General features: G+C 50.3%; 1 long non-coding RNA gene across 4 annotated transcripts; it reads left to right on the forward strand.

The window, feature by feature from the left end:
* The first annotated feature begins 1,928 nt into the window (after positions 1-1,928).
* Positions 1,929-14,287, forward strand: LOC135283541 (uncharacterized). 4 transcript variants are annotated; one of them, XR_010349264.1, is made up of 3 exons: positions 1,929-2,815; positions 3,018-3,215; positions 10,657-14,287. It is a non-coding gene; the product is annotated as an uncharacterized LOC135283541 (long non-coding RNA). The 4 variants fall into 4 exon arrangements; XR_010349263.1 differs by lacking the exon at positions 3,018-3,215 and having other exon boundaries at positions 9,556-11,301; positions 11,938-14,287; XR_010349265.1 differs by lacking the exon at positions 3,018-3,215 and having other exon boundaries at positions 9,556-10,774; positions 11,938-14,287.
* Positions 14,288-15,902: the final 1,615 nt, after the last annotated feature.

Below are 15,902 nucleotides of genomic sequence, written 5' to 3' on the forward strand. Positions count from 1 at the left end.
CTCAATCTTGAGGAGGGAGCAGTGATTTTGTGAGTTGAAATTTGGATGTATTCCCAGCTCCATTTTTTTTCTCCCCCTCTTGTTAATTAAAACTAATAAATCTGCTCAGCAGAGTTTGCAGAGCAGGGGGACAAGGTACAGTTATCTTGACACGGCAAGGCCATCTCGCTCCTTCTCCCCCACCTTTTATTTATTTAATTTATTCACCTATTTATTCCCTTCTTGAGCCCGTTCCAGATCTGAATTTCTCATCCAGGCTATGTGCAGGCTCTTTGCTTTTCTTTCCCAGGGAAGCATTCCCACAGGAGCCTCAAATAATCAACAATTGCCGTGGCGTGCGTCCCTGGAAATAATTACAGACAATCCCGAGCAACCTGGGAACAAAGGGATGCGTGTTGTGTGAGACCTCCCCTGTCTGTTCCCTCTTCAAGGGGGATGGAACCCCAGGGTTTGGGGTGCAGGGGGTCACTGCAGTCCTTTGTGCTGATTTGGGGGATGCAGCAGCAAAAATGTAAAAAGGAAAATATGATTCCCTAATATTTGGGTTGTTTAAAGCCTTTTGGGATGTTGCACAACTGCTCTGAGAATCCATTGGTCCAGAGAGCCACACACCCAGCTCCTGGGAAGGAGGAGATCCAAACTGTCCCTTGTGTCCTTTCCCAAGGTGTCCCACACTTCCTTTCCAGTGTCCCCACACTGTCCTTTCCAGGAGGACACAAGTGGCCTCTGCACCAAGTGCCCGGTCCGAGATGGGACTCAGGGGGTTTTTATGGAGCTGCTGCCCATCCCCAGGTCCTGTTTGCCCACAGGGAGCATCTGGTGGTTCCCAGGGGAGCCCCAAGGGTGCCCCAGAGCCCCTGGCAGAGTTCCAGAGGCAGAGAAGTTTGTGGGGAATGGCTTTGCCTGAACTCCTGCCGTCTCCTCCTCCTCCTCCTCCTCCTCCTCGGGAGGAAGGCACCGCTGGTAGCCATAGCAACCAGATCTCCTTCTCTGCTCCAAACTTCACCCAGCCGGGGCTCAGGAGGAGAAATGGGAAGGGACGGGGGAATGCAAATGACCCGCAATCCCTGCAGCCCCTCCCGACCGATGGGATCTGCATTCTAAACCACGGGATGTGTGTAAGGACAACGGAGTGGATCGCAGGCAGCGGGGATGCTGGAAAAACGGGCAAGGGAGAGGTGCAAGACAGAAAAACGAGCTGCTGAGCCATCTCTTCCATCCCCTGAGCCTCCAGTGTCATGCGGAGGGTAACAGCTTTAATTAGTGATTTAAGGACCTTCCACAACAGACTCAGCACTCTCGGTGCTCCTGGGAAGCGGCTGTGCCACGGTTGGGGAAGCCAAGCACGTCCTGCCCGTGCTTTTCCCTCCCCGGGCACATCAGCACAGCAGGCAGTGGGGTGTGGGCACCCCTGGAATGCTGCTGGGACCTGGCTGTGGGGACAGCACAGCTGGGGGGGCACAGTGACAGCCAAAGGGTTGTGAACGTGCAGAGCTCCACGTTCACCTGGCCCCACAACAAACCCAGTGAAATGGGAGTCCAGCAACACCAGCTCTGGGCCAGGACATCCAGGTCTATTCCCTGCACTTCCCATCCCCTCCCTTAGCAGCACTTGGGCTTTCCTGCTCCTTCTTCATCCTGCTCCATCCTCATCCTGCTCCATCCTCCTTCTCCATCCTCCTCCCACTCCATCTTCATCCTACTCCATCTTCACCCTGCCTCATCTTCATCTTGCCCCATCCCCATTCTCCCCCATCCTCATTCTCCCCCACCTTCATCCTGCTCCATCCTTACCCTGCTCCATCCTCATCCTGCTCCATCCTCCTGCTCCATCCTCCTCCTGCCCCATCCTCCTCCTGCTCCACCTTCATCCTGCTCCATCCTCATCCTGCTCTATCCTTATCCTGCTCCATCCTCCTCCTGCCCCATCCTCCTCCTGTTCCACCTTCATCCTGATCCATCTTCACCCTGCCTCATCTTCATCTTGCCCCATCCTCATTCTCCCCCACCTTCATCCTGCTCCATCCTTACCCTGCTCCATCCTCACCCTGCTCCATCCTCATCCCTCACCTCTTTGGCACAGAAATCCTCATTCCCACCTCCTTGTCTCCCTGAGTGCTGCTCAGACAACCCCACAGGTATTTCTGACACCTTTCCCCTGCATGGGGTGGATTCCCTTTTCCTGCTTTTACAGATGGGGGATGTAGGCAGGGAGCAAAGGGCTGCCTCAAAGCCATCCATTGACCACCACTGGGGGATGTAGGAATTGACCCTGGGTCCCTGAATCTCAGTTTTCTATCCCAGCCAGGCTGCACTGCTGGGAGATTTATCACCTTAAACAATTCCTTTTTTTTCCTATTTCAAATGGCTGGTCAGGGAAAACCAAAGGGGGAAAATGGAAACTTTAATTTCTGGATGAAAAGTTACCATTTTGTTTGTATGAACCCCCTGACTCTGTTCTCCACTGAATATCTCCAATCCACTAGAAGTGCTTGGGTGTTGATTTTAGAAAGCTGATGGGTGTTTTTGGAAATAATCCCTTTTAAGGGAAAGCTGTTTACCCAGATAACCACCATCCCTCTCCCTGCTGAAGCAGCAGCTGTTGTGGGAGACAGCTGAAATGCAAACAGGCTCCTGCTCCATCCATCACCCAGGCACGGGCCAGGCAGAGCTACTTCACTTAAAGGACAACGCTTGCATCAGAGGAGCCGGGCCACAAATCAATTCCCACTGGAAGGCAGGAGAAGCTTTGAACTGGAGCAGAGGTTTCCTGGAATGATCTTCTGGTGGGACGAGGGGACAAGAGCTGAAGCAGGTGAGTTCACACAGCAATGCACACGATGCGTCTGACTTTGACCGGAGTGAGGCAGAAAGGTCTGATTTCATATTTCTGTTTCCTGCCAGAGGTCTCTGGGCAGCCAGAGCTCTTCCTAATGATCTGTGCTGGTTGGGAAGAACCCCAAAGAGCTTTCTCTATTGAATTTCCATAGTCTTCCCCATCCCATTTGCATTTAAAGCCAGCTTTCAGCTGCTGTGCGTGGGACAAGACACATTTCTGCTCAATACCCATCCAATTCTGCCTGTGTGGATTCAGGCTGGAGGCACGGATTGCTGCTGATGCAGATGGAGTTACATCTGAGAATCCAGAGTTTCCTGGCCCAGGGAAACCTTGCAGGAAAATAACTGCAGCTCTGGTTGAGCCAACACCTGGCAGGGTGAGTGTGATGCTCCTGATTACTGAGAAACAACATGACAAAAATCTGGGGGGGGGGTTTCACTCTTTTTCCTTTCAAAACCCCTCAATTCTTGGCCCCACTATTAATAATCATTCCAAAGAAAACTGATCACAAGTAGCAAGAAACATTTTGCTCTTTCAAAGCATTTTATTCTAACAATTGCAGTCAGGCTATTAAAACACTTCCATTGTTTTATTTAAGCAGAAATTGATTTACATTTTAAAACAGCTGAAAAAGCCAGTTTGAATTTGGAAAAAAAATACTCAAAATCCCGTTTGGAAATGTCAGAGTGGCTGAAGAGGGAAGGCTGTGCCAGATGATGCTGAGATGGCTAAAGCCTCTTTCAGTTTAGTCTTTACTAAACAGATCAGCTGTGAGTTGGTGTCTGACACAATTAACCCTGAGGAGGAGCAGGCTGGGAAGGGGCTGAGGAGTTTGGAGCACACTCAGGCATTTTCCAGCTCCATCCCCAGGCACGTGGAAAGCCACTGAGCACAGTTTTGGAGCCAACACAGCAATATTTGAAAAGATGACAGTGCAAAAATGTGGAAAAGGACAAAGGCAACACCTGCCTTTGGGAGCGGGGTGGGAGGAGGACTTTGCCTCAAACAAGGCAAGCACCTGGAAGAACAGAGCACAGCCAACATGAATTTGTAAAGCCTAAATTGGGTCAAACCAATCTAATTTCCTCCAGTGACAGGGTAGCAGGGACAGTGCTGGGGGAGGATGCAGGAGATGTCATCTGTCTTTCCTTCAGGGAGGCTCTCCAAGCTGTCCCCCCGTGACATTCTCCTCAGCACGCTGGGAAACAGCTTTATCTGGTAATTTGGCTGTACCTAGAGAGGGATTATCAATGGCTCCCTGTCAGAAAGGAGGGATGTGTCTAACAGGAGTCTCTCTTCATCTGCTATGATTCAATATTCCAATTAACTTCCCCAGTGATGGAAGAGAGGAGACGTTTATTAGATCTGCAGAGGGCTCACCCCAGGAAAGGCCAGCGGCACTTGGGAGGACACAAAACCAAAATCAGAGCTGAGAGCCAGGGATGGAAAACAGGAGAAAGGACCTGAGATATCCTACAAAGCTGCTGAAATTCAGGCAGGGCCAGAGCACAGCTCGACACAAACACCAGATGGGCCACAACGGGCTGGGAAAAACATCCAGGGCTGGATTTGATGAGAAGTGGAACAGACTGTGGCAATAAAAGGCAAAGGGTTGACTGCAGTGTTGTCTCCAAAATGGCTCAGGAAGTGAAATACAGGAACCCTCTGGGGCTCTCTGTCCTCATTTCTTCTCAATGGGTTGGGTCCAGCAAAGGCAACTTTGGCCGCCACTGGGGTTGATTTAAATACCCGGCTGCTTCCACCAGGAAGTTTCCAATTCCCTTTCTCCTCTCTGCAGAGCACAATTTCCATTCTGTGTCCAACACTGCCTCCCTGGCTCTTTTGATCTTCCCTGTGGAGCCAGGGATTAATATAATTTCAACAGCATTTTCAGAAAAATCAGCAAATTGCGTTTGTGTCTCACAGGAGGCTCTGGAGCGACCTTTGCCTTCAGGGAGATGTGGAGTGATGGGACCAGTCTGGTGGGCTGAGACCAGGGAGCTGCCAGGAGAAGGGAGATCCACGGGCTCTCAGCTCCTGGTGACTGCTCCATCCCTCAGCAGCTCTGCTGGAAACGTGTGCTGAGCACAAACCCAAAAAAAAAAAGGGCTGTTACTAATAGATTGTGCTGCTTGTTGCTGCTCCGCGAAGAATGTCCTGCTAATTTTTTGTTTTCACCAAATTTTCCACTTGAAATATGAGAGCGGAAAGGGAGCCGTGAGCTGCATCCACAAGGAGAGGCAGAGCTGCTGGATGGGAGTTGGGAACCTCCTGGCATCACCAGCTGTGATTCCCACCCAGATCCACATCCCTGGGAGCCGTGGGAAGGCGAGGATGGGGCTGGGAGTCATCACAGCAATGTTGAGGGAAGGAGGATTTGCTCCTCATGGCCTTGCAAATGCTGAAAACCAGCAAATTAACAACAAAATAAGAGCAGCACAGTGCAGGCCTTGGAGATAAGGAATGATGCTGCCAGTCTTGGGAGACAGGAGATTCTTTGGAGAGGGGAAGAGGGATGGCATCCGAGCAGGAGCTGCCTTCCTACTGGGCTGGTGGCTGAGCTTCAAGGTCACACTGACAAAGGCAATTTGTTTCCTCTACAAACCAAACTTTTTGTTTCCCCTTTTTGGAGCCGTATTTCACACAAAGCCTCTGTCCTTGTGTGGTCAGCCCCGGGGGGAGGCCAGGCCAGCAGAGCCTCATCAGAGTGTGCCACCACTCAGCAGCGTCCAGCCAGGAGATTTAAAGGCTATTGTGGAGAAATCCTTTAAATCCGTCCTGTAGGGTAGGAACAAATGGGGATCTGGGCAGTGTTTGGACACTGGGAAGGAATACAGATCTGAAGGAGCTTTACTGTGCAACTCTTGGTGGGTTGTTGGCAGAATCCCTGAATCCTGCCATTTTTCGTTGTCTAAATTATTTAGGGAACAGCAGCAGGGGCAGCTCCCAGCTCCTGTGTTTAGGGGATGATCCTGCTGGTCCAGCCTGGCACCTGGAGCACCTCACTCAGCAGCACCCAACCAGCCCAGGAGCACAGCAGGGATGATTTTGGGGTGCACTGGGACCCCAGGGTTTGTTGGTGCCTCACAAAGAAACCCAGCAAGGTCATGACAGCAAAAGTCCCACGGGGGACCTGAAATCCAGAGGCATCAGAGGGTGGGAGGCTGTTAATGGGAATCCTCTTTGGGAATTGCCAAGGACCCAGCCCCAAAGCTGGGAAATCAGGGGAGCTGGGTGGGTGTGCTCGGGGATCTGAGCAGGGATCTGGGTGTGTACAGGATCTGAGTGTGCATGGGGATCTGGGGGACTGTGAGCAGGGATTTGGGTGTGCTCAGAGATCTGGGTGTGCTCAGGAGCTGGGTGTGCACAGGCTGTGAGTGTGCACAAGATCTGGATGTGCTCAGGATCTGAGTGTGAACAGGATCTGAGTGTGATCAGGGATCCAGCTGAGTGTGAACAGGACCTGAGTGCAAACAGGATTTAGGTGTGCACAGGTTCTGGGTGTGCACAGGAGCTGGGTGTGCACAGGATCTGAGTGTGAACAGGTTCTGGGTGTGCTCAGGAGCTGGGTGTGCTCAGGATCTGAGTGTGAACAAGGATCTGAGTGTGCTCAGGGATCCAGGTGAGTGTGAACAGGACCTGAGTGCAAACAGGATTTAGGTGTGCACAGGTTCTGGGTGTGCACAGGATCTGAGTGTGAACAGGTTCTGGGTGTGCTCAGTTTCTGGGTGTGCTCAGGTTCTGGGTGTGCTCACTCTGGCTGCTACTGGAGCAATAACAGCGAGAGGCAGAGCTCCCAAGTGTTTAAACATGCAAACACACAACCCCTCTCCACAATCAGCACGGATGGAAATATTGATGGTTGCATTAAAAGTAAATATATTTTTAATTAAATAATTTTCCCCTTCTCCATTCAAGGGGCGTGAAAGCACTCACAGAATTAAAACTGCTGCTTCAATTTCTCTCTCTCTCTCCTCTGACACATGCCAGGACTAAGATTTCTCCCTCTGCCTTCCCACCATCTCTCCCCATCCAGATTTTGGCTCTTTAACCCCTTCTTGGCAGCCCAGAAAACACCAAGGCTGGAGCAGAGCTGCTGATTTTCTTCCCTTCTCTCTCTCCTCCTTCCCTTCATCCCAGCTCAGACCCAGCTCTGAAGGGCTCATTAATCAAAAGGCAATTAATTCCCCATCATGGGGGCAAATAACAGACACAGACGTTCAATAGCTGCCTTTTGCCACGCTCCAGTGTTTCTCTGATTCCTGCAAACTGAAATAAAAAGGAGGCAGAGCAAGAGAAACAGTAAATGATTAAACGCTTCATTAACACCCCGCAGAGGCGGGGAGGCCTCGGCTGATTTATCTCGGCTGCCAAGGAGGCAAAAAGTGTTCCCAGGTGTGGAGAATTTGGGGTGCAAATGAGGACCCCTTGTCCAGGATGGTCTAATGAACATGAAGCATTTACTAAATAGTATGGTTTTGCCCCAAAATGGGGTGAAAAATCCTTTTTTCTTCTTCTCCCCTTGGCTTTGGGACAGAACTCTGCTCACTCTGTCTCCATCTTGCCCTAAAATGAGTGTTCCCCATTTCAATTCCCACTAACCTGAAAATATAATTAATGAACATTTTTCTGAGGTGGAAAATATTTTTAAAAAACTGTGAAAAAGAAGCTGTTGCTCCTTTAAATTGTGTTGGTGAGGAGTCAAGAGATGAAAGTTTTGATACACTAAACAATAAATTCGCTCAACCCTGGTGCCCCAATTAATTAGTGGGTGATTGCTGCCCATAGAAAAATTAAGAGTAAACTATTATATTAGTTATTTAATCAGTGAACTTACCAAAAACACAAGGCCCATGATTCAAATACTCCGTTGGTATCATTAATCATAGTTTGGAGCAGAAAATAATTTTATATTAAAGCAATTACCATAGAATCATTGACGGTAGCAAAAATTCATTAATCTTTATTCATTACTCAATCAGATCACTTTGTTTTAGCCCATTGCATCTCTGCTACCCCCTCACAGGGATGCCAAAAAGAAGGGGCAAAAGTGACAAAAGGAACTTTTTGTGATACTAAAGTGTCAGGCTTGGCAGAAACTACTTTTAACTATAATGAATGTAAAGGTAGCGGAGGGACAGCACAAACCTCATCCTCTCCCAAGCATTAATTGCTGTTTTTCTCCACCTCAGGCTGCAATTCCCAAGGGATCAGCGCTCACAGCTTGGAGCAGGGCTTTATTTTTTCCCTTTCCTTTAGTCTTTAAACTGATTTTGTGTTCAGGGAGAAGAAAAAGGGGGAGAGCAAAGCTGGAGCTCCCCATCACACCTGGGTCTCCACCAGGTTTGAAAGCTCAGGGTTGGGGTCCCCCAGCCAGAACTGAGCTTCCCCCAAGAAAAATCAAAGCTGTGGAGGCAGCTGAGCTCTGCCAATCTGGGTCAGGCTCTTATCTGCTGGCAAGCAAAAAGAAATTGGCCTGGCTTTTCTTATTTTATCTTCTGAGATGAGTGGAACTGCAGTGCTCATTATGATCGTTATTTGACTTTAATAGCCGAAGAGGTTACCGAAGATCTTTTGATTTGATAGCCAGGAATTTATCTTGATGGGGTTTTTTTCTTTCATGGGAAAAAAATAGAAAAGAAAAGGGAAAAAAAGAAAGGAAGAAAAAGCAAGTTTCTCCCTGGAGACGCCTCCTTAGCAAGTCATTTACAAACAGGGAGGCTAAGCCCAGTTTTGGTGTGTGAACAGGTTTTCCACAAGTCCCTTTTCCCCAGGGAATCACAAATTTGTCTTCAAAACATCCCTGCAAAGTAGGCCAGGCCTGTTAGTGCTGCTTTGCTGTGGAAAGCCTCAGCAGTGTGCCCAGGGTGCTTGAGGGGGCGTGTGATGGATCCAGGAATGCAGCCTGGGTTTTGACTCGAGCCCTTCCTTGGGATGCTCTGGGGTCAGGCTGTCCCTGAGATAAGGGACAATTAAATGTCCCCTGGAGCCAGGGGTGTGGGGCTGGCTGGGTTTGGGCACTGCTGTCCCATGGAGAGCCCCAGGATGGTGCTGGGCTCCTTTTCCTGCCTTGGAGCTGCTCCTTGTGCCAGGTGGACACTGTGGAGGACAGAGGGACATCTCCATCCTCGTTGTGACTCAATTCTCCATAATCCTTCTTTTACCCAATTTTCCCATAGAATTGCAGCTCCTGCTTTCTTGCCAGGTTACTCCGGGGTTGTGAAAGGAATGAGAGAAATTTGTCTTTACAAGTAAACTGTGGGTCTGCTGAGAAATAAAATTGGATACTGAGAGATGAAAGAAACAGTGGGAAGAACCATAAATTCCATAGGAATTCCACTAATTGACACAGGAAAATAAAAGCTCTGTGTGTGGGGGGTGTATATATTAGAAGGGGATGTATTTGGTGTTTTGGGAAGTCTGTACCTCTCAAGTACCTCAGCCAATGAGGTAAGGGAGAGGGAAATGTGGCTGGGAAATTGGGATAAAAAGGAGGTTGCGTCCTCCAAAAATTGGAGAGACCCCAGAGGAATGCCCCATGGCCTCTCCCTTTATTTGAATCAAGTTCCAGGACTCCTCTGTCTCCTTTTTGGATATAAACCTCTGGTGTTTGTGCATTAATTTTCCTGACAATTGCATCACTGTGGTATAAAATTGGAGCAAGAGATTTATCTGATCCCAGCTTTTCCATTCTCCCCATTTCTGCTCCTGCCCAGCAATGCCAAGAAAACTCAGCCAAGCTCTGCCCAGCATCTCCTGACACAGCACCACGGGCTCAACACCAATTCCCATCTCCCCAAAATGCCTCGATTTGGATTTGAGGAGGCAGAAGCAGCAACTCCGCTGAACGCAAGAGGCAACCCAGGAATTAATGGAAAAAAAAAAAAGAGCAATATTGTTTCTCTTTGGAGCGTGTAACAGGTTGTCATGGGGAAGGCGTGTGGGCTTTCCCGCGAAGGGAGCAGCGCTGCCGACCTTTGGAGAGCGTTTGCTCAGAGCCAGCCGCTGCTTCCAGCACATCCCTGGGCTCTGGGAATGCTCAGCCCAGTGCCCCCTCCTGCTGCAAACCCTCATCTCCCTGCCTCGAACCCCTAACGTGCCATCCTGTAATGGAATATACCTCTGCATGGCTTTAAATTAAATTGGAAATCGAGGTTAGATCTGAGGTAAGCATTTTTTATTGCCCAGAAAGGTGTTGGATGCTCCATCCTTGAAATTTTTTTATTGCCCAGAGAGATGGCGAATACTCCATCCTTGAAATTTTTTTATTGCCCAGAGAGGTGGTGGATGGTCCCTTCCTGAAATTTTTTTATTGCCCAGAGAGGTGGTGGATGCTCCATCCTTGAAAATATTCAAGGCCGAAATCGAGATTAGATCTAAGGAAAGCATTTTTTTTTTATTGCCCAGACAGGCTGTGGATGCTCCATCCCTAAAAATATTCAAGGCCATGTTGGATAGGGCTCTAGCAACCTGGTCTTGGTGAAGATGTCTCTGCTCAGTGCTGGAGGGTTGGCCTTGAGCACCTTTTTAGATCCCTTCCAACCCAAACTGCTCTGTGCTTCTCAAGAGCTTGGCATTGCACAAAAGTCAGGGAGTCCCTGGGAAGATGTCTAAAAAGCAGCTGGAATTAGCCCCAAATCAAATCTATCACACAATCCCCAAACCTGCCTGAGCTGGAGCACCACAGCCACACCTGAGTTACAGCACCTGTAGCTGTACCTGGATAAACACAGCTGCTCATGTTTCCCTCCCAGTTTTTGGCAGTGATCCATCCAATAATTTCAGGGATTCATCTAACTTTTTCCTTCCTATTCCAGGAAAAGTGCAGGAGATAAAGATTTACACCCTGCCTCCATCCAGAGCTTGGAGATACCGAGGTGGGATGTGATGTTTAGACCTGGGACCACACCAATTAACCACACCAATTAGCAGCAGGTGACAACTGAGTGCAGGCAAACCACGATGCCCAACAACCCCAAAATCAGCTGGGGGAGGAGGACATGGAACTGTCCTGTCCAGGGAACCCAGCCCATTCCCAATGCTGCCTGCTGGTCTCCAGAAAAGCAGAAATTCCCCAAATATGGGGAAGCCATAAGTGGAGCCATCCCTGGGACAGGGGCACCTCAGGAGGGGACAGGGACTCTCCTGGATGCTCCCAGCACGGGGCTGGGCTGGTTTTGCAGGCTGAGGCGGGAGGTCTGCCTGCAATCACATCTCCCACCCCTTTTGCAGGCTGCTGCGTCTGTGCTGTGTGCTGGAAGCAGCTTAAAGAGCTTTTGATAGCATTGCTGGGAGAAAATGAACCTGTTAATACTGCTATTTGCTGCGCAAAGGATGCACGCCCAGAACACTTTCTCGCAGCAATGATCATTTTTAGCTGTGAGAATGAATTAGCCCTTCCACTGCAAAGCTATTTGCATCGCAGAGAGGTCATGGAGGAGCAGCAAAGTGATTATTTGGGGGTAAGGCCCTGTCTTAGCCTTGAGGAGATGTGGGTTTAATTCTCATTTTTAACTCTCTGTTGCCAGCCACCTCGTGCACTCTCGAAATCTGTTTGTGCAAGGGCACCACGAGGGCTTTGAACACACCTACAGGTGACCTGCTGCCCCCAGGATGCTGATGGGAGCTGGGGGTTTGTTCTGGCAGCACTGGGGCATCTAATCACCCTCAGATTGCCGAGTTTGCTTACAGCAATTAAACCACAATTTGGGGGAGATCCGTGGAACTGAACCCTGCACTGATCCCAGCCAGTCCCAGACCCAGCCCTGCTCCCAGGAGGGGTCTGGCTCCCAGGGTGGGAGTTAATTACAGGCAACATCTCAATAGCAAAGAGGCCAAAATGATAATTATTCCTCTGGGGCTGCTTCTGAGCATGCCAAGCAGTGCTTTCCTCAGCAGGGCACTGGGAGAGGGGCTGCTTTGGGCTGTGGGGATGGGATCTGCCTGAAAAGGGGATTTATTGTGTTTTGGATCTGTTAATGGTCACGAAGATTCTTACCCAACCCTTCCAAACCCAGGCTCTGCCTGAAAAATGAATTGATTGTGTTTTGGATCCATTACTGGTCACAACAATTCTTATCCAACCTCTCCATCCCCAGGCTGGGCTTGCATGTCTTCTCCAAGGCAAGGAGACCTTTCTAAGGCAAGAGTCGGCATCTGATCCCAACGGGACAGGAATCCAGGACAGATATTCCCAAATCCTGATCTAGAATCCAAAGCCAGCTCCTCCAGGCTTGCCATGATGAAATGCAGAGCTTCCCTGGCTGGCTCTGCTTTTCCCCACCGAGTGGTAAACAAACTCTTCTCACTCCCACCATTTATTCCCTTCTCCACCTTCCCGTGTTCCCAATTATCTTAAGGAGATTGATAAACCCAGCACTGCTGCTCTGGTTACAGGTCACTTCCCCCTGCAGTGAGGAGTGCAGGAATCAATAGCCAGAAATAGTGGCTGGGAATCAAACTCCCTGAGCAGAACTGGGAGGGAGGAGGAGGAGGAGGAGGAGGAGGAAGAGGAGGAGGAGGAGGTTTCATTCCTTGCCCTGGAGGAGCAGGATATGGAGCTGAGGGGAGAAAAGTGATGCCAGCACTCAGCCACTCATTTATCTTTGGGACAGTGCTGGAGAAGCTCAAAGGGAAGGAGGAATGTTGAGGACTCTGGGAGTGTTTTGGAGGCAGCTTCGCACCAGGAGTAGCTGCAGGCAGGATTTTAACACTGCCTGTGCAGCCCACAGTGAGAGCTCCTGGTGATTGAAAACCAGGCTGGCTGCAGCCAAGAAGGAACAGGTGGAAGGAGGACAAAAAGGAATAAATTTACTTTGTTTTTAAAGCAGGAAAGGGTCAGCCCTCAGACTGAGTCTGGGATGGGCCACAGGTTCTGGATGCAGAGAGAGGGAGGCTCTTTGCTCTCACAGGGTTTGGGGTGATGGGGTTGGAGCACACCCATGAGCAGCTCCCATTGCTCAGCTGAGCAGCTCCAGCACGAGTGGGAACGGCTGCTGGGGAGGCTGAACAGGGGAAATAACAGTGTTCGTTTTTATTCCTGCTAGTAAACTATAATTATAAACTATAATTTGGATGTTTAACAAATGCTGCAGGCTTTTGCAGGCTTGCAGAGTGCCAGGCTTGGCTGTAGCCAGGTAAGGGGTGGACTTTTGGGGAGAGGCACGTTGCTCAAACACTTGTACCCGTTCTGGAGCTGGGATAAGGGTGTGAAAATTTCCACAGGGGTAAGATTTTTCTGAGTTTAAAAATCTGTCTCAAACCATCTCCAAAGTGTCTTTTCTTCCTGGTGGGATGAGGTTAGAAATGCTGTCTGACTCCACATCTCATGGCACTTCTCAAGGAGGGGTGGGAAATGAAGGAAATTCTCCTCACCGAGCTGCTGTCCTGTGCTTCCAGAGGACCTGAGAGCTGCAGGACCATGAAATGCCAAATCTCCCTCAGCCTCTCTGCTCTGGAGAGGCTGGTGGACACTCCAAACAGAGGGCAGCTGCCAGGCTGGAGGAGAAAATCGTCCAACCACTTCCCCACCACACATCCCCAGCCACTGAGACTCCAGCTGGAGCAGGGCAGGGTTTCACCCGGGGAAGAATATTGGAGAAAAAGCCAAGGGAGATTGGCAGCTTTTGCTTTTCAGAGATTGCCTTTCCCTCCAACATCTGCTCCCACACCTGCACCCAGACTGGACTGGGGCTGTGCTGAAGGGCTCCAGGATTTCCTGCCCATTGCTGGGGCTGGTGCTGCACTCCAGGGATGCTCCGGCACCAGGCAAGGGGCAGGAGGGCTCCTCCACCCTGTGCCTGCTCACACACAGGGTTTACAGGACATCCAACAGGAATTTATCCACCACTGCAACAAGAATTTATCCACCACAGCAACAGGAATTTATCCATCACAGCAAAGAGAATTTATCCGTCACAGCAAAATGCTCAGAAACACCACGAGCAAAGTGGGGAAATGCACCCAAAGCACCTCCTGTGCCCCTTGCTCCACATCAGCAGCTCCTGCCCTCTGGTCTGGACCCTCTAAATGACTCAGTCTGCCCTTGCTGCTGACCCAGACCCCTTTTCTTCCCCCAAAATCCCCCTGGCACTGCCTCCATCTCCCTCCCACACTTGCTCTGCTTGTGGCTGTTTCTGTGGAGCCCCTCTGTGCTTCTCCAGCTCTCAGGGTATAAATATGGTGTGAGATAAATATTGTCATGGCACATTACCCTGGTCCTTCCTCACCCATACACGCTGCAGACAGAGTTATGCATCTGTTTATGTGTGTGTATATATCTAATTATACTGTATAAACTGTATATCCACCTCTCTATTGTGTATATTTAATAGAAACGCCAGCTAATTGCCCTCAATAAATATATATGGGGATTAACTGTATTGACATTAAATTTACTGGTAATCTCCTCGAAAATAAACACCCCAAATAAAACAAACACATAAAATAAAAGTAGGGGACATCACGGTTTTTATGCTTGGTTCTTTCCACTGCACAAAAGGCTGGGGCTTTGCCAAGTGAAGTCTCCAAAACCTTTTCCAAAAACACCCCCAGGGAGCTGTTGGCTCCTCTTGGAGGGGTTTGCAGCTGCAAGAGCCTCGTGTGTGGTGGCAGGAGGGCTTTGGTGGCCTCGCTGTGCCCGGGGGTGACAGCTGGGCTGGCAGATTGGCGATGGGCTCCGGTGCCTTGCAGCCCAGGTCACCGCCCCCAGCAGGGCCCTAATGAGTCATTAGGGCCGGGCAGAGTCATTAGGGCCAGCAGATGTTTGACAGCAGATGTGTGTCAGATGGGCTGGGGGGGCAGGTGGCCATGGGGCAAGCAGGAAGACCCCGTCCATGCCAAGTGGCACTGAGCCCACCATGGCCTCACTAAAACCTCTCTGCAGCTCTCACGTCATTTTCCAGCCAAGGAAGAGGTGCCACTTGAGGTTTCATTGTTTTTTTGGGGCCTGCACAAGGGAACTGCTGAGCCCAGTGCCAGCCAGGCTGCTGTGGGGACAGGGATGGATCTGAGCCTCTTCACCAGGGTGGGGAAGCTCCTGCTGGAATGGCACGAGCCAACATGGTGCCAGCCAGCAGATCATCCAGCAGGAGCTCCACAGGGCGCAAATCAGCCACTGACAACTGGGTTATGTTGTCATCCCCCATCTGATCCTTCACATCTTCCCCTGCTCTGTTTTGGCTCCAGCAGAAACCCCTGACAATGCTAAAGCTGTTGTTTAACATTTTAAAATTATCTGTGCAGCCCGCCTGGATGCTGTGCTGCTAATTTGGTTGGGATCATTTTTGTCCTGCTCCTTCATGCTGGCAATGGATGTGCAGCCCATGGAGCTTTCAGCCTGGATCCAGGAAGGACTGGGAGCCTTTGACCCCTGCCATAAATCCTCAGTTCTCGTGGTTTGGGTTTTTTTTAACCAGCCAGATGAGTGTTCCTATCCACCTTCCTCAGCTCATTAATTTATTTAATCCCACGCCTCACCAGTTTGCAGACCTCTGGTTTTCCTGGAGGGAGATCTGCTCCAAGTGCTGCCACACGTGCCCTGCCGAGCTGCCCCTCTGCAAGGGGAAACCTCACCCAGCCAGGGCTCTCTGAACCTCCTGTCACCCTTTTTTACCCCCTCCTCTGCCACAGGCATGAATCAAGGGAAGCTGGGCAGTCGTGACTCCTTTCTTCCCTCCCTCTTCAGCACTTCTCCTGCCAGGTGCCTCCTCTCTCCCTGCAAAGCCCCTGAGGGAAACACTGTCTGCACTATTTTGGGCCCATATGTTAAATTCATGTTCTTGCTGCTCTCCTGGATGCTGGGTTAATTGACAGGAGCAAAAGGAGAGGGAAGAGGCCTCTCCAAACACACACGTGTGGGTGCACACATGGTGCTGCACGCCTGGGTGTCTCCACTGGGCTCGGGGATCCCTGTCTGGGAGTGCAGGAGAGCTGAGGTGGCTCAGAGGTGTCACCTGGCCCAGGTGAGTGAGGGGCTGGGTTTGGTGCTCTCTGTGACAACATCTTGTCACCCCTCAGTTCCCACAGCACCATCTCTGCTGGTCACACCTGAGCTGTTTTCCCC

The sequence above is a fragment of the Passer domesticus genome, chromosome 19 (assembly GCF_036417665.1).
Source record: "Passer domesticus isolate bPasDom1 chromosome 19, bPasDom1.hap1, whole genome shotgun sequence".
In the NCBI taxonomy this organism is placed as follows: Eukaryota; Metazoa; Chordata; class Aves; order Passeriformes; family Passeridae; genus Passer; species Passer domesticus.